Consider the following 26,422-nt stretch of genomic DNA (forward strand, 5'->3'; position numbering starts at 1 on the left):
GTAACTGCAGCAGTAGTTAGTCACCAGCAACTCCAGAACCCCACAGCCCTAAGTGACTATACAGCATAAATAGTATTCCTCAGCACAGTTGATCCAAATACTGGGACTACAGCCCCCCAGCTCTGTGGCAACACTAATTTATTCTATCACCATTCATTCCCATTCCCCCCAACACCCACACTCGCTCCCACATACCATTATGATTCAGAGCTGAAGATACTCACTGATGTAAAATTCATCAGTGCTTATTTCTAAAATTGATGATTTCTGAGGATAGGTTTTCTTTTTGCTATGCTCTGCTATGCTCTACTCACTCTGCCTCAGCTCCCACAATACTGCCAATGAGGTTCAGTTTGGAACGATATTTCTCCATATGTGCCAGGAAAGGAGGAGCTCATAGTGGGCTTCTGTGACTTATCTTCTCTGCTCCCCAGGCCTCAGCAGCTGCTCTGTTCCCCAGTCAGACAGTTTACACTTCCGGCTCCTCTGTTCTTTGGCTGAAAGCTGGACCCCAGCTCTGGTTCCCTGATCCCTGCTGCCTGGCTCTGTGGTACAGGACAGAGACCATGCACTATAAATACCTTTAAACTCTACCATGTGAGGAAACTAGACAGCAAGATGCAGCTGCAGGCAGTTCCCAGCAGTGAGGGGAGATAGAAAATAGGAGGACAGGTGCATGGTTTCAGCAAAGTGGCAAATTCCATGGCAAAAATGCTGAATCCCATGGCATCTTGGGAAAATGCCAAATATTATAACTGTGGAATCATGGAGGCCATGGAACCATGTCTGAGATGGTTGGGCACTTCACACCTCTCAGAGTTACTGTGTTTCATGCTCTCTGCAGACTCGGGTAACTATAATTGCATTGGTTCCACTGAGGTCCCATTTTCAAGGTTTCTGCTGCAACCATAAGGGCTAGGAACAATCTTTAAAAATTAAACCAGAAATTCTGGAGAACAAGTCCGCAGGAAGAAGTGAATTTTGCAGCAAAATCTGCAGGCACAGGACTGCAGAATACTCAGGATCCTGAGTAAAATGGCCTGATCCTGTTAATATTTAGGACTTGTCTACACAGTGGGGTAATGCACAGTACAGGAGAGTGATTTCCAAACAGCACTAACGTGTTGCACATTAACTGGTCTGTGTAGACCCTACTAGTGCACACTAACTGTTCACTAGTGCACATTAATGTAATATGCTAAAGTACAATCAGGAACATTTAGTGCACACCAGCAGGGCCTACACAGGCCAATTAATACTCAACACATTAGTGCATTTTAGAAATCATCCCCGCCCCCCTCACCCTCCGTAGTACACAATATCTCATCATGTAGACAGGCCCTCACATGTAACTTTACAGAGTTAAAATGACTCATTAGCATAGCTGTTGAATCAAGTCTTGATGTGGTAGGAGGACAAATAGAACCCTGTGAGATTAGTCTGTAGTCTACTAGATCTAAAACTTGGGAAGTTTTTCCTGATATTCAGCCTAAATGTTTCCTTTTAAAATTTCATCTTGTTACTCCTGATTATAATCTCTTGTACCACACTACATAATTCATTTTCTCATTGGTGTATTCACCCTTCATATATTTTATTATATTTAGTTATTTTGTAGTATTAGTATAGTATTCGGATCTTTATAATGTACCCATCCCTGTAGCACTGAGTGCCTGTTTTCATGTTGCTTCTCCCCATCTAATTGTTACTTACCCAAATTATAAAGTACTACAAAAAAGTTTCTGTGAATATTTGTTCGAAGTTTAAAATGTATTCACTTTGAGTTTGCTTGACATGAACATTCTATCAGATGAGTTTTGTCAAGAAGGTTTGCCAAGAGATCCACCTATTCACCCAGCCCTACTGGACAAATTTCAGTCTTATCTTTTAAATCATTTCTGTGGCTCTTCTCTGAACTCTCTAATCCTTCTGGTAATTTGGTGCCCACAAATAAATACAATAATCCAAGTGATATCACACTAAGTAAGTGAAATCTGCAATTCCTCCCCCCCATGAAGATGCATTCATATTCATAAATGATAGGGTTGTCCCACCCCGAACTGCAGCCAATGGGTGCTGCGGGGACAATGCCTGCAGACGGAATCAGCACGCAGAGCCACCTGGCCGCACCTCTGCCTGGGACCCAAGGGACATGTTGCCACTTCTGAGGTAAGCCCAAAGTAAGCACCGCCCTGAGCCCACACTCCAAACCCCCTCCCGTGCCCCAATCCCCTGCCCTAAGCCCCCTCCTGCACCCAAACTCTCTCTCGGAGCCTGCATCCCGCACCTTCTACTGCATCCCAATCCCCTGCCCCAGCTCGGAATCCCCTCCCACACCCAAACTCCCTCCCACAGCCTGCACCCTGCACTCCCTCCCACACCACAACCCCTGCCCGCACTCTGAATCCCTTGGCCCCAGCCTGGATTCCTGCACTCCAAACTCCTCATACCCAGCCCCACCCCAGAGCCCAGAAACCCAGCCAGAGCCCTCAAACTCCCATGCCCCCATTCCCTGCCCCAGCCAGGAGCCCCCTCCCACAACCTGAACCCCTCATTTCTGGCCCTACCCTGAAGCCGGCATCCGCAGCAGGAGCCTCACCCCATCTCACACTCCAGCTCCCTGCCCCAGCCTGGTGAAAATAAGTGAGTGAGTGTGGGTGGAGCAACAGAGGGAGGGGGGACAGAGTGAGTGGGGGGGGGCCTCAGAGAAGTGACAGGGCAGGGTGGGGCCTCAGGGAAGGGGTGGGGCCAGGATGTTCGGTTTTGTGCAATTAGAAAGTTGGCAACCATAATAAATGAATGAATTGTTACAGTAGTTGTGTTGCATTTGCTTTCTTCAAACATTTGTTTCACTGAGTTTTGCCAGCATAAACGACCAAGGAAAATTATTTTTAAACTTGAATAGAAATGGAAAGCAAATTGAAAATTTTCTTTTCACGAGTATTTGCATCAGAAATTTGTATTTAAAAGAATTACAACACTCATCCAACCACAAAACATAAACAAAACTGTGTGATTTATGTCACCAATAACAGCCATATAAAAGGTTTAATTTTCTATTTCAATTTTTAAATGGAAAGCCATGCAGTAAATTAAATTTATGAAAGATTTTAATTTAATAATTTCAAATGTAAATGAATAAATGCAACTTGTTTATGGATATTTCAAGAAAAAAGGTCAAAATCTGTCAAATATTAGTTTCATATGAACTGTTCACTCAACTCGAATCACATTAGAGTCAAATAAGGCCATTTTACCTCCCACTGAATCGACTGGGAGTTTTTCCATTTACTTCAAAGATAATTGGATTAGGCCCATTCACAGGGACTATTACCCCCTATTCTATGACATGATGTCTCTTCTATAACTTCTGGACACCCTCTCCCCTCTCCCCGGTGGGACTCCACTGTTTATTTTCTGCTCATATTTATAATCCTAATAGTTCCCTTTTAATTTTTCCCTGTCCTCTCTAGTGTATGCAGTACATCATAATTTAGAACCATATGTGAATTAAATTAATATCAGTGTGAACTAATTTTAAGAGTAAGTATTCATGAGGCACTATTCTCAAAGGTTTTATTAAAATCTATACTATACTTCATTTTCAGTGTTCCCTTCATCCACTTATGTTATAATTCTACCAAAAAATGCAATAGTTTGTCTAGAAAACTTTGACCTTTATAAATCCCTGGTACTTACTGTACACATTCTGTAAACCTAATATTTGTACCACTATTTTACTAGTCTTATGAAAACAACTTCATAACTGCATTTACATGATCTTTGAAAACCATAACCAAATTTGCTTTTCTCCAACTGTATTGCTCCTATTCAGTTAACATTTCAAAACTAATTGTCATTATTGTAATATATATTTGTTAACAAAATCTCCTAACACATAATGATGCATATTATTTTTCTATCACTCTTTTTGTAATTTTCAGATGTTTCAGATACTCTTACCTGTTGTTTATCAATAGTTTTACAAGGTTTATATTACTTTCTCACTATCCACACTTCTTGTCTTTATTTATTTTTTTGCTTAAGACAGATGAAGTACTTTGGCCTCACTGAGAAAATGAAGAATTCTGTAAATATAAGAGATTACAAAATGAATGGAATGTGAAAGATGATTCAAGCAATGTGATTGGCTAAAGTACAGGGCAGTAATTCTCTAGGAATGCCCTATTCATACCAATAGAAACTACTTTGCTGATAAAAGAAAAAAAATCCACATGCCTATGTCTTTTTTCATTTTCATCTTATAATAGCAAAATGACCTCAGCGTAGAGCATTTCCTGGGGATTAATGGCCGGCTGTGGTTAATGGCCCCTGGCTGAGCCTTGGGACATCCACTCCTCTTAACCAGTCATTAATCTCAAGTAAATGCCCTGCACCTCAATTGTTATTGCAGATCTCTGTTGGAAAAATAAAGTGAGTTTTCTCAAACAAAGTTAAAGACTACTGTGAACCTCTTTGAGTCATCGGGGCTAAGTGTGTCACAATATGCTAAATAGATTAAGAAGTTGTTAGTTCCCTTCTCTTCGACACCATTTTCCAAAACCCCTAAAGAACACTGTTCGTGCAATGAGTGTTTGTCTTCCTTTTTTCCCCTCCCAAAGACTTCTTGGACCAAACACACGCTGCCTAAAATAGAGATATACTTTCATATATAAAAGTACAAAGTGCTAAGGGCACCAGAACCTTTGTAGAAGTGATGGGGGGCCACAACTGCCAGAACTGGGGGCGCCAGGAAGCGATGCCTCCCCACTTTTTAACATGGCTGTAGTTTAGTGGGCAGGCAACAGTGTCGCTTTCCCCATACTTCAAGCCTCAGGCAGAGGCGGAGTGTCATTGGCAGGGGCTGTGCTTCACAGCAGCATTACCTCACCCCCAAACTGAAAGCCTCGGGTAGGCACAGAGCAACACCAGCAGGAGCTGCACTTGGTGGCAGGGGAGCAGTTCAGGCACCATTGCAAAGCACAGTTCCCACTGATTTCAATTGCAGTTGTGAGTGCTCAGCACTTCTGGTTTAAAGTCAGACACCAGATACTGAGGAACACACAATTAGCAACCACCTGTGAAAAGTCTGATTTAAGGGACTTGCCTAGCATCACACACAGGAACTGTGTGGCAGAGGCAGTAATAGAATCCAATTATCCAGGGCAGCATTCAATTGCCTATCCATGAGACCATTCTCTCTCTTTCCTGCAGTGTCTAGGAATTAGGTAATACTCCTTTAAATCGTTTGGGAGACCTAGTGAACCTCCCTGTCTTCTGTTGGCAGAGCCATCAGAACCCTGCCAGAGCAGCTTATACATAAGTAGCTATGTATATTTTTATATACCTAATAAACAGAGTTGTCTGGAATCCAACTATGCCAGTGCAGTTTTGCCATATTCTTAATGTTATGTGGAGAGCAAGGATTCAACAGTTGGCAAGGATGATGGGATCCTAAGCCAGGAATACAGTGGGATAGACTGCAGAGGTCTAAAGAAAGCGAAACTAAAACTGCAACCTGCAGGACTGGCATTGTGCATAAACTACTAATAGAAATCAAAAGGAGGTTAAAAATATCTTGCTCCTTGGGAAAACAGACTTGTTTGATAGCTCAATCAAGGACTGGACCACCTATATCAAGAGACAATATATAAAAGCTAATGATATCAGTGAACAGAAAAAGTGATGATATAAAACCTAATAATATCAGTTTTACTGAGTATATTGGGGCTCAAAATCTATAATTTGCACTTCAGTTTACCAGCTTCTGTTAAACCAGCAGACAAAATACTTGCTGAGACAATGGAAGTTCTACAGAAACAACTAACCCCAAAGCCCCTGGTGAGATTGCAGAGCTTTCCACTTTTACAGACAGAATCAAAAAGAAAATGCAGCAGTTCTTGAAAGTGTGGCTGCATTAAGGAATTTAACAAAGCATAGCCAGTATGGAGAGAGTTTAAATGATGTAGTAAGGGACCAGTTAGTGTGTGGTATGTAAAATGAAATAATCCCAAAACAGATATTGACTGATGCTGATTTGACCCTTGAAATTGCTATTAAAGATGCCAGAGAGTTGCAACAGCATCAGATATATGCAACAAATAAACTGGGGGGTCAAGCAAAAAGGACAACATGAAAAAACCTCAAAGGTTGTTTGCTTTTATGGTGGCAAACAGTTTCATAATGCTAATGACTGTTGGCTCAAAGTCAAGTCCTGTAGAAACTGCAAGAAATTGGAGCACATGTAGAAGATGTGCAGGTCAGTGCAAGAAGCACAACTACCACCTTACAAGGGCAAAACCAGAGAATTTCAGATTCATTAGTTTACAGAAGGCAACATGGAATCCATGGAGAATGCTGTAGCATCTCTACAGCTGTTTAATTTAGAAGACAACTGAGGTATTGTTTGGATTCCTTTGCAAGTAGAAGGGATAAGATTTAAAATGGAGCTTGATTCAGGGTCTGCTGTTTCTGTAATTTCACACTAGGATTATCAGAAACTACTTAAAAGGGTGAAGTTGCAGAAGACCTCAATACTTCTGAAACGTATACAGGGGGAATCTTCGCTCCCTTGAGTGTTGTTATGGTGAAAGTAACAACTGTAAACAGCATATGCTAAAGTTCTATGTTTTGAAGCAAAGGGTCATGCATTCTCTTGGCAGAGAATGGCTGAGAGAGATTGAGCTGAACTGTTTGCAGGCTTAAAAAAAATTAAGCACTCCAACCCAAACCAAAAATTAGCTGAATTTTAGTTCTTATGCATAGTATAGTTTGTCTACTGTCAGCTTTGATTACATTGATACCTATTACTTTTTGTGGAGATGAATTTGCCTGCCATCCTTAGAAGATCACATTGATTGACAATTCTTTTTTCAGCATCCTACTAGTGGGCATGTGTGTGTGTGTGTGAGAGAGGGGGTCAACAGATAAGATATAAAAGCTGGCTTTTCCCCTGTAGTAATAGCTCAGTCAAAACCACTGTGTGACACAGTTTTTATTTCAATGAGCACACATGCTGCTCCACACGATGATACAGTCTCTCAAATTTTGTAGAAGCAGTTTTCATTCAGCTGTGTTCTTTCATCCTGGTTATTTACAAACAGTTCAATAAAGTAAAGACTATTTCAAATAATGAATAATTATTAAATTGTTCTTAAAATAGGTATTAGATGGGGGAAATTGCCCATATTGTCCTGTATTTGTCAGAAATTAAAAAATAGCAGAATAGGGATATATAAAAAATTTTTCATTTGGGTCTCTAAGACAGTTGAAAAGATCACATAGGCAAAGAGTTTCTTATTGGCTACGTATCTGAAGAAACTCATGAGCAATGTTTAGTCCAGCAATTACATTACAAATTTGAACAAAATGTGCTCCTGACAGACTTGTTTAGGGTTACCATATTTGAACACTAAAAAAAGAGGGCACTCCACAGCGGGGGTGGGGGGAAGGGGCGTATTTGCTCGCACCCTCCTTTATCCCCCAGCCCCGCCCCAACTCCACCCCTTCCCCAAAGTCCCCGTCCCAACTCTGCCCCCTCCCTACCCCATTGGACCCCTTCCCCAAATCCCCACCCCAGCCCCGCCTCCTCCCCTGAGCACACCGCGTTCTCCCCCCTCTCTCCCAACTGCATGAAACAGCGGTTTTGCGGCGCAAGCGCTGGGAGCTGGGGGGAAAAGCGGGCACTCTCTCGAGTGATCAACATTCACTTTCTTTCTCGAATGATCAACATTCACTCTCTTTGGGGAGAAATAATAATGGCAAAATCCTGGACGTTTTTAGATATTTAAAAATTCCTCCCGGACGGCGATTTAAGAACCAAAAAGCCGGACATGTCCAGGAAAATACGGACGTATGGTAACCCTAGACTTGTTGCTAAGAAGAATATGTGATAAAATTTGAGCACAAAATTATCATTTAAGAGAACGATACATATATCTGTTTGAAATAGTAAAATAAGATGACACTTAATACTTGCATGCTGTGGCTTGCCTTTTTTCTTTTTTTAAACACTAATCTCCAGCCGCATCTTCACTGGCCCTCTGTTCTTGCACCTGCATGTTTACACGCACAAAAGAGGTCAGTGAATGTCTAAATATGTGAAAGCATCCATAAAAGGGTAGCCACTATTTGAATATCTTTCATGTCCAAAGCAGTTTATAAGTAAATAATAATATCACCATTTTATAGATGGAAAAATTGAGGCAGATGTAACATGAACTGCTGAAAGTCACAGAGGAGTTAATGTCTAGAGGGGCTCTCAGGCTCATATGAGCCCTTTGTTAAAAGAATGAGCCTTTAAGCCCTATAAAGGCGAATCTTGTCTCTCATTTAAGAGCATTGTCTTCTAGCCCTGATCCTTCAAAGGTAGCCTTGAAAAAGTAAACTGATGCAAATCAATTATTGCAATCAGCAAGAATATCCAGCTCAAAGCTGGATGTAACCTATAGGTCACCCAACATAAACTGACATCAAAAATGAGAGAGTAAATCAAATGATTCTATTAATTTCTAAATATATCCCCAAAAAATCACCTCAAGACCAAAATCTTTAGGTTAGCCCTGTGCAAAGTGCTGGTATATCATAGACAAAAAAGGGTTAAATTTCAGGGGAAGCAGAAAAAAATTGTTTTGCAACCCACCTTAATATTCAGGTCAGCTTTGCTAGTTAAAATGTTCAGCCCTTGCTGAGCATGCCCATTCCATGACCTCAGCTTCTACTGCAAAGACAACTCCATGCTATATCTATCTCTAAGTATGCAACGTAGTGCATGGAATATACACACTCCATAGAGTCCCTGCAATCTTTTCCCCTCTGCTTCAGCAGCACTTGAGCAAGAAGAGAGAAGACAGGCCCAAACTACTCCTGTGACAGATGTGCAAGGATACCACACAGGCAGATCCACAGAACCTGAAACACCATGGAGCTCTGATTCTTGGGGACACCCTGAGTCCCAGCCACATCAGAGACCATGAGAAAACAGTATTCGTAGAAATAAAAATAAATTCCCTTTCACAGGATTCCTGACCTCTTTCGTCCAATGCTCATAACAGAGAATTTTTATTCCTATGAACGTGCATGGAAAGAGAAAGTGCTGTGACAAAGTGACAAGAGAAATCTCTTTGTGGATTTTGGAGTTCGCGAATCATGAAGCAGAAATAATATCAAACAGGGCAAATAGTGAACAATGAACAGAAAAAAGTAATAGTCACAGGAGTTAATAATGCAAAATCCATAGGCTGAAATATATTTTTATAACCCCAAAATAATTGTGAATAACAAACTGAGCAGGTAATATCAAGTGTGCTCCTGGATAATTTGAAATACAAGCAGGATTATATTAGTTTAAAAAAAGATATGAATAATTCATGCAGCTTTCATTATAGCTCACAGAGGAGCTTGGAAGTTGGAGTAGATAGAGCTGGTAGTATCTTACCAGTGAAGGAAACGTGCCGAAGTAGGGACTTCTATACCCCCTAGGCCTCAATAGTGGCTACAGAGTGAATCTTCTGCTATTCAGATCCGGAAGCCTTTGAAATGGATTACCTTTTCCCTTTGTAAATCCACAGTGTACAGTCCAGTTACTTGGACTATGTACTGGGATTAGTCTCATCAGTGTTATATTTACTGCGTACCACTTTGCTCTACGATCTTAATATTTATTATGTAATGCCTCGTTCCTGTTAAAATCCACATTGCGGTTTACCTATTCATTTCTCCATGAACTGTAAAAACACAATACCATATTGCTTCATTTTTATAGCAGCTCCAAACAAAATGTATCCCAAAATGCTTTGCAAGGCTGTATTAATATCAGCAGTGGAACAGCAAGAGGTGCTCTGTAAAGAAGGAAGAAAAACATTTTCTGCTGTTTCCAAACCTCCGCTAAAAAGATACTAGAAATCTGTTTCCAATAATAGTTTAGTAGTAAAAGGTATGTGTGATAGCAGAGGCAAGATTGTATGAAGGGACAAAAAGACCTGACTACTGCCTAGCACAATGGGGTCCTGGTCCATGGTTGGGGCTCTTAGGCGCTAAGATAACACACATGATAAATAACAACACATCAAAGGAGGTTATAAGGAGAGTCAACAATCTTAAAGTATTGGATGAGGCAAGATCCAAGGAGAATCTTAACAAGCATGGCAATACTGACATCCTGAAACCAATGAAGGCCATTGGAGTTGTTTAAGAGTGGTATGGTGTGGTTGCATTTATTTCTTTGTGTAAAAAGGAAGGTAGCAACATTCTACACATAGTAAAGTCTAGAAAGCTAGAAATTTGAAGACTATAAAGAAAGGAAATACAGGCAAAAGGAGATGAAAGCTTCACTGAAGAAATATACTACACACACTACTTTACAGTTTTAATGCTCTTAAAATTCAATTTCTTATTTCTAAAGACAGCATTAAACTAGTATCACCATCTGTTTAGGCTATCTATAATTATCAATACATTGGAATATTTATTAGGTAATAGTCTACAAGTATTTGTCTACATGGCTTCCAAAACCAGACAACAAAGGAGATAAAATGAATCCTACTCATAACTGTTAGATTTAAAATGATTTGTTGAAGTGAACAGGAGACATTTTAATAAATAGGATTCAAGACACTGCAGCTATGTGAAGTTAAAACAAAACTCACACCCTTTAATTTTAGAAATTACTTAAAGTGGTCAGATATTTTGCATGCTCTGTACACAACTGCAAACATAGTACAGGTCAAACAACATGATCACTTGCTTGATAAAAGTCACTTTTATTTTAAGCAACATGAGAATATTAGCTTGATTTGTTCTAAGGCCACATTGTAAAGGATGCCAACCATTCAGTAGAATAAGACATTCACATAAGTCAACATAAGTTAAGAAGTATTTCAAGAATTTTTGATTAAATTGGAAGCAAAGAAGTCAGTCTAACATTATTAGCCAAGGAGTTTTCACCACCTTTATGAATTTAAATTATTTAAGCCAGTTTCAACATTTGAGGAACTTCCCCAGTCTCAAGGGAGATATTAAACATATACATCAGTAGTTCACAGATTGCTACTACTACTAATCATAAGAATCTGCTTTTAATTCCATCCAGCTATTATTTTTTCTTAAATTTAATTGTATTTAATTTCCTAAAAACACCAAAGATCAAATAAAGGAAAAATTAAACTTACTAGTAATAGACAAATTAAAATGATTCACTTCTTTTAAGACCTGAACAAAGGGAGGTACCTCATTATCCAAACTAAAAGGGCAACAAACTGTGAATCAGTTTACATGGTAGCAATGGGCACTTAACTCTCATATGACTGCCTACACCAGTTACACATTGAGCTGAATAATCCTGGAGTCTATAGAGCTAGGATTGGGGGAAACTAGAGAGAAAGGAAAGAAACAGTCCAAGCAACGGGAGATAATAAACAATTGAGCCCTGCTTGCATGGAGGTAAGAAAGAGATGCAGGCTCATACCGTGGCCAGGAGCTACTGAGATGCTGAAGGGTGGACAAGGAACTAATGTAAATAATATCCCTGGCCCATCCTTTATAACTTTAAGGGCTACAGTAATCATTCCATGGGTCCCGTGTGGAGAAAGAGAGGAACAGACTAACAGTTCTGTCATTTCACCATGAAGAGGGAAGTTCAGGCAGGGAAGCTGGATGCACTGAAGTTTATTGGCACCATCTTCTCTACCTGAATGACAGCTCAGTTTCAGAGACCTCAGCCAGGAGATGATAAAGGGCCTCGTGATCTATTCAGTCTTCCCGGGCGTCAACCAGATGGACAAGAATCTGCTCCTCTGCTCTCTCCAAATATTGTCTCTCTTAAGGTCATCCCTCAATAACTCCAGTTACCACATATGGCTTTCAGGATGGACAGGGATTTTGGCTCCAGCCATGGGAGGGATTAGCCATTTAAATGCCACATGGCTGCCTTGGGCAAAGAAAGGCCTTCACCCTCAAGAACTAATGAACTATTTGCAACTGGAAGCCAGTCATGTTGTGAATCTGCTGAAGAGTTCTAGAGGACACTACTTGAGCCCATGGAGCTCATTTGTAGTTGTTTATTGAACACTGGGTAAATAATTCCACCTTAGTTCATTCTGTTACCTTAAAATGGAGGCAACAGCACAGTTCCCCAGATGGTGTAAATTAGCACTGCTCCACTGAAGGTATGCTTGTTCACACCAGCTGAGGATTTGGCCGAAAATCTTTGTTTCATGTATAGTTTCTGATAAATCAATAACTGCGCAACAAAATTTTTCCAGAAATCTCTCTCCAAATTCCAATCAAATGGGTAAAATTGCAACATTCTGCAATTCTAAATCTAGTGTTAGGTGAGTGAATCTTACTTACTTAAATTACTTACTTGAATCTTACTTACTTGAATCTTACTTAAACTGTTTGTAGAATCATTCTAGAGGTGTATGTGATTAAACTCTTTCATTTTATGATTTTATCCATATTTCTGTAAAAATTCCAACCAACGGGCCGCACTGAAATGGACATACTTATTGATATCTGGTGCATCTGGAGAAAACTGACATCTGGGGTGCAAAAGGAAAGAAGAAAGGAAGAAAAGGTAATTAATATGTATATCAAAAAGGTAATTAATATATATATATCAAAACATGTATATGAATAACTCTGTACATGTTATGCATACATCGATACATATTATGGTCTATTATATACAAAGCTGGTAGCAATGCCTATAGTTAATTATTGTCTAACACTTTCCACTGTAAGACCTTGTTTTAGTTTCATATAACTTTGCAAAATTTTAAATTCTTATTGAAATTTTTCATGTCAGCTATATGCCACGGGCTGAATTTTTTGTCTTTTTCTTTTCTTTTAACCTTCAAAAAACTAGTTCAGTTGTTTCTGAGAATGAGCTTGGGGAGAAATATGTTATTTTGCCAATGTTAAAAAATTCTTACAGCTGTTTGATTGAAAAACTTTCATTTCATTTCATTTCATTTCCTTGTACTTTCATGCTTTGGAGAACGGACTTCAGAGATGTGCTTCAGAGATTGCTGTCTGCCTGCAATTGCTGTTCGGGCACTGGGCAATGGAACAGAGCAGGCAACTGGTTTTCCTGTGTTGTCAATGTTCTTCATGCTGGCACCTTGGTGGAAAAGGAGGAAGCATTTTGTCTTGAATACAGAGGGATGAAGAGATAGGGGCAGATGGAGGGGGTGATAGGAGAAGAGGGGGTTAAGAACAGGTTATGGGGAATAGAAGCAGGTAAAATAGGAACAGAAGGGGCAGTAGGTAAGATATACTAGAGGACAGCTGCAGAGTGGGGGAGGAGGTGGAAAGAGTTAGATGAGTCTATAAACAGTACAGCCAACATCCTTCCAGAACCTGGGATAAAACCCAGATTACAAATCTGGTTGATAAAGCTAATAGCATTGACTTAATATACTTAGACTTCTGTGAGGCATTTGACTTGGTACCACATGACATTTTTGATTTAAAAACCTAGAACGATATAAAACTAACAAGGCACACATTAAATGGGTTAAAAACTGACTAACTGATAGGTCTCAAAATATAATTGTAAATGTGGAATCATCATCAAAGGGTTTGTTTCCTGTAGGGTCTTGCAGGCATCAGTTCTCAGCCCTACACTATTTCACGTTTTTATTAATGAGCTCAAGAAAAACATAAAATTCTCAGTGATAACGTTTGAAGATTATACAACAATTGGGGAAATGGTAAATAATGAAGAGAGCAGGTCACTGTGATCAATCTATTTATCTTAACAAAGAGAAGGTTAAGAGGTGACTTGATTACAGTCTACAGAAAACATGGGAAACAAATATTTAACAGGTTTCAGAGGAACAGCCGTGCAATGGGCTCTTCAATCTAGCAGAGAAAGGTGTATCAGGATTCAATGGCTGGAAATTGAAGCTAAACAAATTCAGACTAGAAATAAGACATAAACACTTTAAAGTGGGGGTAATTAACCACTGGAACAATTTACCAAGATTCATGATGGATTTTCCATCACTGGCAATTTTTAAATCAAGATTAGATTTTTTTCCCCTAAAAGATCTGTTCTGGGAATTATTTTGGGGGAGTTCTATGGCCTGTGTTATACAGCAGGTCAGACAACATGATCACAATGGTCCTTTCTGGCCTTGAAATCGATGAATCTATGAATCTAAGATTCCCGAGGAAACCCAATTTTAAAGCTCTTGCATGTCTCTTGCCCATATAGTGAGCCAGCTCACATAAAAAATAACAGCGTACTACCACTACCAGCTACTCCATTAACTCAAGTAATATCAGCACTATCCGCAAAAAGAAAAGGAGGACTTGTGGCACCTTAGAGACTAACCAATTTATTTGAGCATGAGCTTTCGTGAGCTACAGCTCACTTCATCGGATGCATACCCTCACGAAAGCTTATGCTCAAATAAATTGGTTAGTCTCTAAGGTGCCACAAGTCCTCCTTTTCTTTTTGCGGATACAGACTAACACGGCTGTTACTCTGAAATCAGCACTATTGTAACCGTGCAGGGGTCAATATGGTTCTAGCATAGGGACTAGATCTATGATCCATTTTTTTAAGTTTATCTTTTATAAAATCTAAGAAGTTACATTTTAAAAACTATATAAAAATGTGATTTAGGTTGCAAAGTCAAGCACTCAAATTTAGGAAATGCCAGAATTAAGGTTACTCATACAATATTAATATATTCCCCTTGCACTCATTTACATTATCACAAATTCTTTTTCCACAGGACCTCTGCCTTATTCAGAGCACAGGAAGGACAGTGTTCAGGGAATTAATGAGGCTTATGTAGTGAATGAAGATGCTGGCTTTCAGACCCCTGCCTCATTTGTTGTAGAAGCTGAAAGGTGTGGAGCAACTGAGGCAGGGGACTGCAGGGAGAGAAATTATGGTCTCATGGTTAAGGCAGTTGAATGCTGGTCTGGAGAATTGCATTCTATCACTGCCTCTGCCAGAAATTTCCTGTGTGATGCTGGATAAATCATTTAAACCACACTTTTCATAGGTGGTCACTAACTGTGTGTTCCTCTTCTTCTGGACATCCTATTTCAAACACCCAGATTCTGATTTACAGAAGTGCTGAGCAAATGAAGCCAACAGGAGCTGTGTTTTGCATTTAAAAATACTAAGTTATTTTTTATATAGTTGAATGATATAAAAGTAGGGTGGAAATCAGTAAAAAAATGAATAATACTTTTTGTAAAACCTGAGAATTTTTCAGTAAAAATCAGTTCAAACTGAAAACGAAGGGGCTTAAGTACATGACAAAGTGTGCAGTTATAATAGAAATCAATACAATGTGTGTATATATATATACATTGTATTGGTTTCTGATATATATCATTTTATATTTTTATATCAGATATATGTCATATATATATATTTATAGCAGAAACCAATACAATGTATATATTTTGAGTAATAAGGGTGGCGGTTGAAACACCTTCAGCTACTCGAGGTGCAGTTGTACCTGTCTGTTCTTACTCTGTATTATTGGTTTTTAAACTTTTATGAAAGCAAACTATACACTTTTTAAAAATTATGCTACTTTAATATAACAACTTTTTTCAAGATAAAGTGTCCCTCTAGTAAAATATTTAGGGTTCCCCACTCCCAACATTTAAGGTATTTCCCCCCCAATATTTAAGGTAAACTATTGTGTTGTCCTCCTGCTCAAGACAATTGCACAAAGCCATGAAGAAACTGCTTCTTAGGGTCATATCTACCCTAGATTCATATGCGCAACTCGCACTGACATTGGTGGGAGTTCCATAATAGATCTAGTCTATAGCACTTTGTAGTCTCCTCCTTTCTACTACTTTTGTTGTTAAGTTTTATTTTCTGTGCAAATTTGCATATTTACTTTATGTTTTAATTAAGAGAATATTTCTTTCACTTTCATCCATTGAAAATTGTTAGATTTTAGGCATGTGAGCCATATTTCTAGCTGATCCCATGAGGCTACCATCTCCTATCGTAATTATTAATGTACACCATTGTAAAACATTGAGCTTAGAATGTGCCTTTTAAACATTGATAAGCAGTGTTCCCTGCCACAAAGGTTACATAGTTAAACTGTTTAAAATACTGGGGGGAAATCACAGAGAAATACAAATGCATTGATATTACTATGGGATTATCAGTGGGAAAAATAAGTCCCAGACAGTGAAATAATACTGGACATGAAAAAAGAAAAGGAGTACTTGTGGCACCTTAGAGACTAACCAATTTATTTGAGCATAAGCTTTCGTGCAGCATCCGATGAAGTGAGCTGTAGCTCACGAAAGCTTATGCTCAAATAAATGGGTTAGTCTCTAAGGTGCCACAAGTCCTCCTTTTCTTTTTGCGAATACAGACTAACACGGCTCTTACTCTGAAAATGGATATGAAGATGGTTGAAATCTTTGACAGACAGTGAAGTGTATGCATTCATGATGGCAACCATTAAATAAATACACACCTAGACAATGTATTCCATTCTGAAAGTTTTTTGTACCATCCTTACTCATGCTGAGTAGTCCTTCACTCCCAGAGTTAGTGATTTTAAAAGTCTGTTACATTTTGTACATTTGTACTAAGTTAGGGTATCCCCTGTTAGTGGCTAGATTTTGCCCCCTGTACTCATGCTTTCTGAGCAGGCAGTGGAACAACTCTTGAGAATAAGTTACTCCACCAAAAGCATGAGTATGGGGGGCAAAAATCTAGCCACTACGGGGGGATACCATCAGAAGTGGCCAAACTTACAAAATGGAAGAAACTCCACTGTACAGTAGATATGCCACATGCTTGACTAAATTTTAGGAAGCATGACACAAGTGAATTCCTGTCTTTGAGCACTTTCTGCCATTCATACTAGGGTAAATTTAATCAGCATACTCCATATCCTCTTCAGAATCATTCTGGCTTCTCCACATTCCATTGCCTTATCCAAATAGCCTTATGTCCTGCTTAAAATGGCTCTAATGAATACTGTGTGTCTAGTACACTCAGTAAACTGGTGCTCCTGGCATTTTCCATTCCTCTTGTTTTTTCCACCATGTGTAACAGAATAATTTCTGCTTGTTCTCAGTCTTGTGGTACTTTCTCTGTTTTTCAACCTGCACTAATTACTTGATGCAGGTTTTTTACTACCTCTGATTCACCATCTTTTCATATTTTAGTTGTGATTGCATACATTCCTGGTCTTATTTTTCTATTCATCTCCTTCACTAGCCTCTCCACATCCTCCAGAGGCATTTCTTTCTTGGTGTACATTGCCAGCATCCTGAACCACTGCAGCTTTATTTTGGTTTTATTTTTGTTTCTGAATTACTTACGTAGTACCTATTTTTAAGCAAACTGTAAAACAGTCCTTTTATAACACATCCTTCATTAATTCCAGGGCTATAACTTTTCAGTCATAGGATTCAATAATCTTAAATAATTGTATGATTTTTTTCTGTTTGATTCTTCCATTATTTTTTCTTGCAAAAATATTAACTACAAAGTCAGCATTTATCTTAACTCCAGACATTGTCCTTCACCTGTCGTCATCTTTACCTCCTTTCTGTCTTCATCAGTCATCACTAGGACATCCAGTGTGAGATACAAAGGTGAGGGGAGGGGGAAAGGAAACAAATTGATGTGAGCAGTAAGAAGTAAGTGAACAGAGACAAAGAGGAAAGAAAACAGAGTGAAGCATATTGGGGTGCAGAAGTGTGAGAGGTACATCAGATAGCAAAAGGTGAATGGGCAATTGAGGATGGAATGAAGGGGTTAGCAATAAGGAGGGAGAAGGAAGGAAGATGAAAGACAATGGGAAACAGATAAAATATAGATAGCAGAAAGAGTGACTGTGAATGGAAGAGGCACAGGACAAAAACAGAACAGACAGAGAGGAGGCAGAAAACAAAGTAGGTGAATAAAGTAAGGAAAAATATGGGAGATTCTCTGTATGAAAACAACAAAAATCAGATCAATTATTTTTACCAAAATTGGAGATGCAGAGATCATAATGAGGAACACCATGGCCCTGTGTAGAGGGCTTAAGAAAATAAACAGAAGGCACATTTTAAAATAAATGAGTACACAGTGAATAGAGCAGTTGTGCTGCTGTGCACTCTGTACAGGAAAAGGGTACATGAATTATTGCCATTAGTCCAGTATCTATCTGCCATTTTAAAGGCAACCAGCATACTAAAAAGGCATGAACAAGGTAACTTATATGCTGTCATATGTTTTTTCTACTACTTACTTTTTGATAACCTGTGCCTTGCAGTGTCTTGCATAAATCTATTAAAACTGGCAGGTCATTACTGTCATCACTCAATGAGGTACTGTAAATGTGTACATGGATATATTGTTCTCATTGCTTTTCTTGATGTTTGCTAAGACGTATTCTGTTCTGTTCCTGCTAAACGCTATATATATTTTTAATGGAAACGGAATACACACCAAAAGATGTGATATTATTGCTTTATGGGGCACTGGTTAGACCTCATGCTCAGTTGTGCTCATTTTTCCACAGAAAGACTATTATTGAACATCGTAACGGGGTAACCAGGATAAATTCAGCTTTTGAGATTATTTCTTATGAGGAAAGGCATGTTGGCAGCTCCCAGGGACTTCAAAGTGTATCACTTGCGTGTACCTGAGGGTAGAATTTGGCCCATGGAATTTATTTGGATAGAGGTGAAGAGAAAACTTCAAGGTAATCAAATAGAATCACTCAAAATTATAAAAATATGAGAGAAAAAATTATGCTTATCTATTTATACTACTTTGAAATCTATTAATTAAAAGTGCTTTTATGCACATTTTACAGATGGGGAAAGTAAGGCAGAGAGGTAAAGTGTCTTACCACAAGTCACACACCAAGTCAGTGGCAGAGAAAGGAATAGAACCCATGGGGGAAATTCTGTTCCACTGAAATCAATAGCAAAACTCCCATTGACTTCAACAGAGCCAGGATTTCACCCCAGGCCTCCAGACTCCCAATCCACTGGCTCTATCCAAAGGACTAGGAATGAGAAACTATTTAGAACAAAGAGAACGGTGAGTGGGGAAGGAAAGGAGGAGGCACAGAACAATCTAAAAAATAGTAACTAAAAATAATCAGGAAATGTAGGCAGAATCATTTCACATGAAGTGTAATAACTATATGAAACTGACTGCCAAGGTTATCAAAGCTGGGATTTGTGTCAGAACTGTGGAGGTAAGGGGAAGTGATGGAAGGAACGAAGAGTTTTATATATATAGGGTTTGAATGACATCTGATTTTCGGGGAGTTAAATGTGGGTTTTTGAGAGCCTGAAAGATGTGTTATTTTTAGTAAGGCTCTTGCAGACTGTCTTGGAGATCCTTATTTGTAGCAGCAGATACAATTTGTAGACTGAGATTTCTATGCTTCTAAGTAATAGCTTTGGGATACTGAGGCCCATGCTGATGGGAGATGGATTGTGGTGTCTTGGGCCCATCAGCTCCTGTTGTGTGGAAAGAGGAGATTAGGCAGGGTAAAGTTATTGTTTAATAAATAAAATTGTTTATTAGCTATAGGTGGATGATGTTTGATAACTGTACTAAAGATTCATCTGGATTTTTTTCGAAGAAGCACAGGATGCCGGCTGGCTGTGGACCTATTCTTCAATTCACGTTATTTTATTCAAGTGTAATGGCAAATAAGGATTACACTATCCATGACTGTTAGAGGTGTATAAAACTTGACTAGACAGCACAAAGCACTAGAAAATATACTACAGGAAACAATCCTGCACTGGCAGGGAGACAGACTAGATGATCTAAAGTACTAGTTTTTTCTCTCTCTAGATTCTATGATTATAGTAATACATATGAAATAGTTCTTTGATCATTACATTTACCTCCCAACCAATTAAAGTAATGTAGAAAATAAACTTATTTCAGCAGCACATCATTAACCTTGTTTCTAATGCAGAGCTTGTAAAATATAGACGTGTGCTTGCTGTCCTCTGTGTTTCCCTCCATCTGAGACCCTGGGATATTAAAGAACGCCTGTTTTCTAATTTTGGAATTATGTACAAAACATGGCCACTGTTATCTAAACAGTTCCCTATAAAAGTTAAACATAGAGAAGCACAATAAAATCTTATCAGACAGATTGGTAAGTAGGACTTGCTAAAATATTTCAACTGCTAAGCAAAACTATATATTCAGCACATGCTGAAGCAACAGTTGGGAGCCTTCAAAATTCTTCCATTCCTACAAAGTGAAATCCACTGAATAACACTGAGTTCCTGTAAAAAAGACATACTTTTCTTGCAGGATAACTGGAATTAGAAACCTCCAGGACAGTTGGAGAAGCCATCATTTTCAGGGTTCTCTGGATTCAATTAGTTAACACCCTACAGTTAAGACTGGGAGCATTATCAGAATCGGTCTTAGATATTTCTATAGCACCTACAAGCTAATTTTTCTATAAGTACCTTTTTAATGACAGGTTTCAGAGTAGCAGCCGTGTTAGTCTGTATTCGCAAAAAGAAAAGGAGTACTTGTGGCACCTTAGAGACTAACCAATTTATTCATCCGATGAAGTGATCTGTAGCTCACGAAAGCTTATGCTCAAATAAATTGGTTAGTCTCTAAGGTGCCACAAGTACTCCTTTTCTTTTTACCTTTTTAATGGTTGTACTCTGAAAAGTGACTCCATAAAAATGGCACTGTAGGATTACATGATTATTGTCTCTCAGTGATTTTATGACAAATTTCCTACGTTTACAAGTAAAATAATATTTTGTTTTCTAAACACCAGCTGTACAAATTTAGCCTGAAAATCAAAAGGTGTTCTTTCTGGCTCATTCTTCAATAATAAAGTTTCTGCATTTGGAACATAAAGTCATAAGCAGTTCTATGATGCTGAATGAGGAAAGGACATAGAAGGGCAGCTAAGAAGCAGAGTGGATTCCCCAAAGTTTCCACAGTGGAGGCAGAGCTATCTGAGGAACCCTTTGTTCAACTGGCTTTAGGACCTAAGCTATCTGCCTCTCCTCTGCAGCTTCCTAAACTTCTGTGCTCAGAGGAGGCTTGCAAAGGAAACAACATGAAGTGACCCTTATGAAGTTTCCTGGACTGCTCTCTCTCTCTTCCATAAGATTCTGCCCTGGAGGGTAAAAGATAACTCATTAGTAAAATCTCTTGATCATGTGACCGATTCTGCTGAATTAAAATTCTGTATTTAGAGACCTTGGGGTAGATCCTCAGCCGGTGTCAATTGTCAAAGCTCAGTTTAACTCAATGACAATCTACACCAGATCTATGACAATCTGCCGCCTTCTCTTCTAAGTGTGGGTCTCAGTTACCGGTCAGCACAAATATTTTCATATACAGTCCCGAAACAGAATTTCCTAATGCCCTATTAAAGACAATGGCAAAAACTCCTACGGACTTTAGTGGAGACATGATTTCAGCCCCAGAGATCCGCTCAACTATTGGGGCATTAACACTTTCCAGTAGCTTACCTCATACATACCTCAAACATAGGTTTACTTTCCTAAATTTAGGAAATAGACCAGGAGTTTTGAAATGCAATAAATAAGGGAAGGAAACCATCAATTTAATCTTTTCCTCTTCAACAAAATATTTACTTTAAAATTGAATTCCCTACTGCCATTTCTTGATTATGATATTAGACCTATATCAGTGCCTATGAAAGATTCTGGGTACTGGTTGGAAAAGAAAGACTTTATTACCAGCCAAGAGATCCAAGAAATCAGAAACTTTTTCCCCCCGCAATCAGAAGGAAGCACTGGACACATTTGGGTCATGTACTCCCGATGCCAATAAACATACTCCCATATGAAGCTGTCAAGTGGAATCCAACTGGTGTGAGGAAACAAGGTCATCCAAGAGAAAAGACAAGTAGTAAATGACAAGGAGGGATGGAAGAGAATAGTTTCCACCCTGTGCACCAACACTGATATATAAAGTAAAAATGTAACAATATGCCATCAATCTAGTCATGGAAATTTGGATATACACATGATTCACACTCACCATCCAAGTGAGCACCATCACCCAAACAGAACACAGCCTCACAGAAGATCTGAAAAAAACTGGAGGAGTACTATTGATTATAGTGACTCCAACTGAACCCTAAAAAAGCAGCTGTCTCCACATTCCATGTGCACAACCACCACGCAAATATGTGCCTGAATGTCACCTTCTGCTACACCAAAATCAGGCACAAAGATTTTCCAAAATATCTCAGAATGGTTCTAGATCGCAGCCTGGCATACCGTCAACATCTGATGGAGACCATGGCCAAGACAAAGACCAGGAACAATATCACCTACAAACTAGCTGGGACCAGTTGGAAAGCAGATGTTCACATCTTGTGGAAAGCCACCTAAGCCCTCATCTTCTCAGCAGCTGAATATTGTATACCAGTATGGGCAGGTATTGTACATGCAAACTTGTTGACGTGCAATTGAACACTGCTGTGAGAAATGCCATCATGTGCCAGCAATGCCCCTCTGCCATTTACATTGGTCAAACTGGACAGTCTCTACGTAAAAGAATAAATGGACACAAATCAGATGTCAAGAATTATAACATTCATAAACCAGTCGGAGAACACTTCAATCTCTCTGGTCACGCAATCACAGACATGAAGGTCACTATCTTAAAACAAAAAAACTTCAAATCCAGACTCCAGCGAGAAACTGCTGAATTGGAATTCATTTGCAAATTGGATACTATTAATTTAGGCTTCAATAGAGACTGGGAGTGGCTAAGTCATTATGCAAGGTAGCCTATTTCCCCTTGTTTTTTCCTACCCCCACCCCCAGACGTTCTGGTTTAACTTGGATTTAAACTTGGAGAGTGGTCAGTTTGGATGAGCTATTACCAGCAGGAGAGTGAGTTTGTGTGTGTATGGGGGTGGGGTGGGGGGTGAGAGAACCTGGATTTGTGCAGGAAATGGCCCAACTTGATTATCATGTACATTGTGTAGAGAGTTGTCACTTTGGATGGGCTATCACCAGCAGGAGAGTGAGTTTGGGGGGGGGGAGGGTGAGAAAACCTGGATTTGTGCTGGAAATGGCCCAACTTGATGATCACTTTAGATAAGCTATTACCAGCAGGACAGTGGGGTGGGAGGAGGTATTGTTTCATATTCTCTGTGTGTATATAAAGTCTGCTGCAGTTTCCACGGTATGCATCCGATGAAGTGAGCTGTAGCTCACGAAAGCTCATGCTCAAATAAATTGGTTAGTCTCTAAGGTGCCACAAGTACTCCTTTTCTTTTTGCGAATACAGACTAACACGGCTGTTACTCTGAAACCTGTCACAGAAGTGTCAGCCATGGAACATTTAGTGAATTGCTGCCCTCTTAAGATGCTTCTCCGGAGGGACAGCTTTGATTCATTCCATGTCACCAGAAGCCATACAGTGGGTGACAAAATTTGAAGTTAACCTTTAATATTGCTTTTTAAGTTGCCATACAAAAGAATAAGATTACAGTGTGTTAGCTGTTTCCACTGTCCATGTCTACATGCAGCTGGCATAATCTATTTAGCAAGGCCACCACCTTCTCTGGGTGACAGTTCACTGCCAAAATACCCTTCTCCATTTCTCATGCCTTGTCTGCCTCCTGGTTCTGAAATGAGAATTGCATTAATGCCAACAGTTGGAGCATGTCTTTGCCCAGAGCTGGATCCATATCTTGGCATCAGTTGGAATGAAGGACATGGACAGAAATTTAGAGTGTGCCAAGCCAGAAGTGGGTGAACTGAGAGAACTTCTGCACTGGGGCTCAGGAAGGACAGACAAGTTCTCGCACAACACACCGCAAAAGAATTCATAGAGCAGCACACCTTACCGCAGCATTAAGAACCATGGAATATGCCCCCAGAAGCCTTAGCACCTCACACAAATGAGTAAAAGCACCAGCGTGGACACAGCAACTTGAGAATGACTCAAGTATGGCATGCTATGTGAACATTCAGAGCTGGGCTAGGCTAACCCATGTGCTGATCATCTACTTTAGTTCTGCAATAAAGACATACCCTCTGAACTATGCATCTGATTGCTAAGCAATGGCCAGGAGATGCAAAAGGACCATCATTGTGCATAATTTTACAGAAATGTTTCATGATCTTCTGTGAAGGGGATGTTAGCTTACATGAGACAACATAGCTTGAAACCACACTAGTTGTTTTTTGGGTGGATTAGGACTCAATTATCCACACAACAAGCTTCATGTGGACATGGTGGCTGTGAAATTCCTACCTAAGAAAAATACTCTCTGCTAAGAATCTCCCCCAACCCCAGTGCCCAGGGCTTTGATTCACATACTATATTGGTGGAAGTCTGTGTGCCTGGCTACCTATATAGGACACAGTCATTCTCTAATGTCATCATTATAAAGCCAGGTAGATGCCTGCAGGTCCCTTTTCTCTACAAGGCTCTCAGCCTCATGCTGATTTCTCTGAACATTCCTCAGAATCTCAGGCAAAGAATCCAGCTTCCACTACTGCCAAACTGACCCTACAAGATGTAGAAAGCATCCACATCTAGCCATGGCTGCAGCGGGAGACTTTCTTCTTTGCCATGATCTTGGTCTAGAGAGAAGGCCCCCGCTCCCTGTGGAAACAGACTACAATACAGAGTATACAATACAAATTGTCCAATGTTGAAGAAATATCCTCCAGTTGCCACTGAAAGCTCCCATTACTCTCATTGGTACTGGAGAGCATGTAGCCTGTCCTACAGCAGTAGAAGCTTTGAGTACGGGCAGTCCCACTGCAGAATACTTTTGTGATGGCTATTCAACAGACCAGGAATCCAATTTCTCTCCTGTGGATTTCCACAGCCAGATGCAAAGGCTCTTTTCAGACCCACCACATTTCTTCTGAAAGGAGCTACTTCTGGAATACTCTTGGCCCCTGGGGTTCACTATTACAGTACCCTGCCTCCGAGACTACTCACAGGAGCCACAACACAATATACTTCCCAGTGCTCAGCATCACCAATAAGGTAGCCATGGCTGTTCCTTACTAATTACCTTGCACATATCCCATAGCAAAGGTATGAGGAGGCACTTTTTCCTTACTTCCCTGTTAAATGTTACTGTAATCTGGACACAAGCCCTCTCCTTTCCCACTTGTCATCCCTTAGGATCAATGAAGACACGTGCCTCTGAATGTACAGAGGTGGTATGTATACTGTATGAACTGGAATAAGGAGGCACCAGAACAGCACAGCGTGGCTTTAGACAGAGCAAGTGTAGAAGTGCATGAAGCAGAGATAGGCAATAAGGTTTGCACTCGGAGACCTTTGTTGGATCTGTGCTTACACAGCTGTATTGCCAAAAAATCGGTTACAGGTAAATATTCTCTTCTTAGGAACTATTAGGAACTACTACTTTCTATCTATCCAATGCTTTGATCTCCGTCATGATCGTAACCATAGCACAGATTCTGCTTTTGCTCTCCTCTGTTGAGATCAGGGTGGATAAAAATCAATGATTTTTTAAAAAAAAATTAAAAAATCAGATTTTTTTATTTAAATTGGATTTTTTTGATAAAATGCTTTTTTAGGGAAAAAAACCTATCTAAAGATAGTTTTAATTAAGATACATTATAGATCAAAGATATCTCATCATGGAATAGGGATTCTAATTCTAATTCTATAGTATGAGACAATATATTCATGTAATATTTAAGAACAGTTTTGAAATGAGTTCCAATAGTTCATGGATTAGGGACCCCATTGTATAGGGTTCCAGGGGCTTCTGTATAGATTATTTAGGTTAATCTTTCTATCCACCCAATGAGACTCAGTGCTCAGTCTAGAAGATACCATCAGAGATGCTTAGTTTTGCAGTTCTCAAACTGTGGATTTCTGTCTCCAGAGATAACATGCTTGTTAACAGCAAAAAATGCTTTTAAATAAATAAATAATAAATCAAGGTGAGAAATAACAGACCTCAACCCTATTGTCTCTCTGAAAAATTGTGTACACGGAGTCAATCCCTTACTTCTCTCTAAAAGCACAAAGTTTCAAAAAGTTTAATTAATAGAAGACTGTTGGGGGCGGAATAGATTTGGACAAAGAGAAGAAGTCTGGAGATAAATGTGAAAAGGAGGGGACAGATAGCAGAAACAAAAGTGAAGCTGTTTGAGCAGCATATTCCAGAAGTCTTGAGGTCTTTCTGAATGTAGCTTTCATTGATTTGAGATCTACCATACCATTCTCTCACTAGAAGGAAAAACCTATAATGGCAGCAGGTTCTAAAAGAGACCCAGTTTGGGAATAAGAACCATTCAAGAAATATATGTTTGCTGCTGATGTTTTAAAGAAAGTCACACCAGTGAACTGGTGGAAGTCACTTAAGCATTTGGATTCAGAGACAGTTGAAGTGATAATCTCACTTTTAACAGCAGTAGCTTCTTC

General features: G+C 39.4%; 1 protein-coding gene across 2 annotated transcripts in view; it reads right to left on the minus strand.

The window, feature by feature from the left end:
* Positions 1-361: 361 nt before the first annotated feature.
* The window catches only part of ANAPC10 (anaphase promoting complex subunit 10), a 301,742-nt gene continuing 275,681 nt past the window's right edge, over positions 362-26,422 (minus strand). Inside the window, exons 6-9 of one of the 2 annotated variants that reach the window (XR_013635694.1) lie at positions 12,377-12,539; positions 7,979-8,054; positions 3,964-4,088; positions 362-545 (exon numbers count right to left, since the gene is read on the minus strand). The gene's annotated coding sequence lies outside the window, so the exon portion shown is untranslated. The remainder of the gene's footprint in view (positions 546-3,963; positions 4,089-7,978; positions 8,055-12,376; positions 12,540-26,422) is intronic. The other variant, XR_012158579.2, reaches the window with a different exon arrangement.

This window comes from Lepidochelys kempii, chromosome 4 (assembly GCF_965140285.1).
Source record: "Lepidochelys kempii isolate rLepKem1 chromosome 4, rLepKem1.hap1, whole genome shotgun sequence".
In the NCBI taxonomy this organism is placed as follows: Eukaryota; Metazoa; Chordata; order Testudines; family Cheloniidae; genus Lepidochelys; species Lepidochelys kempii.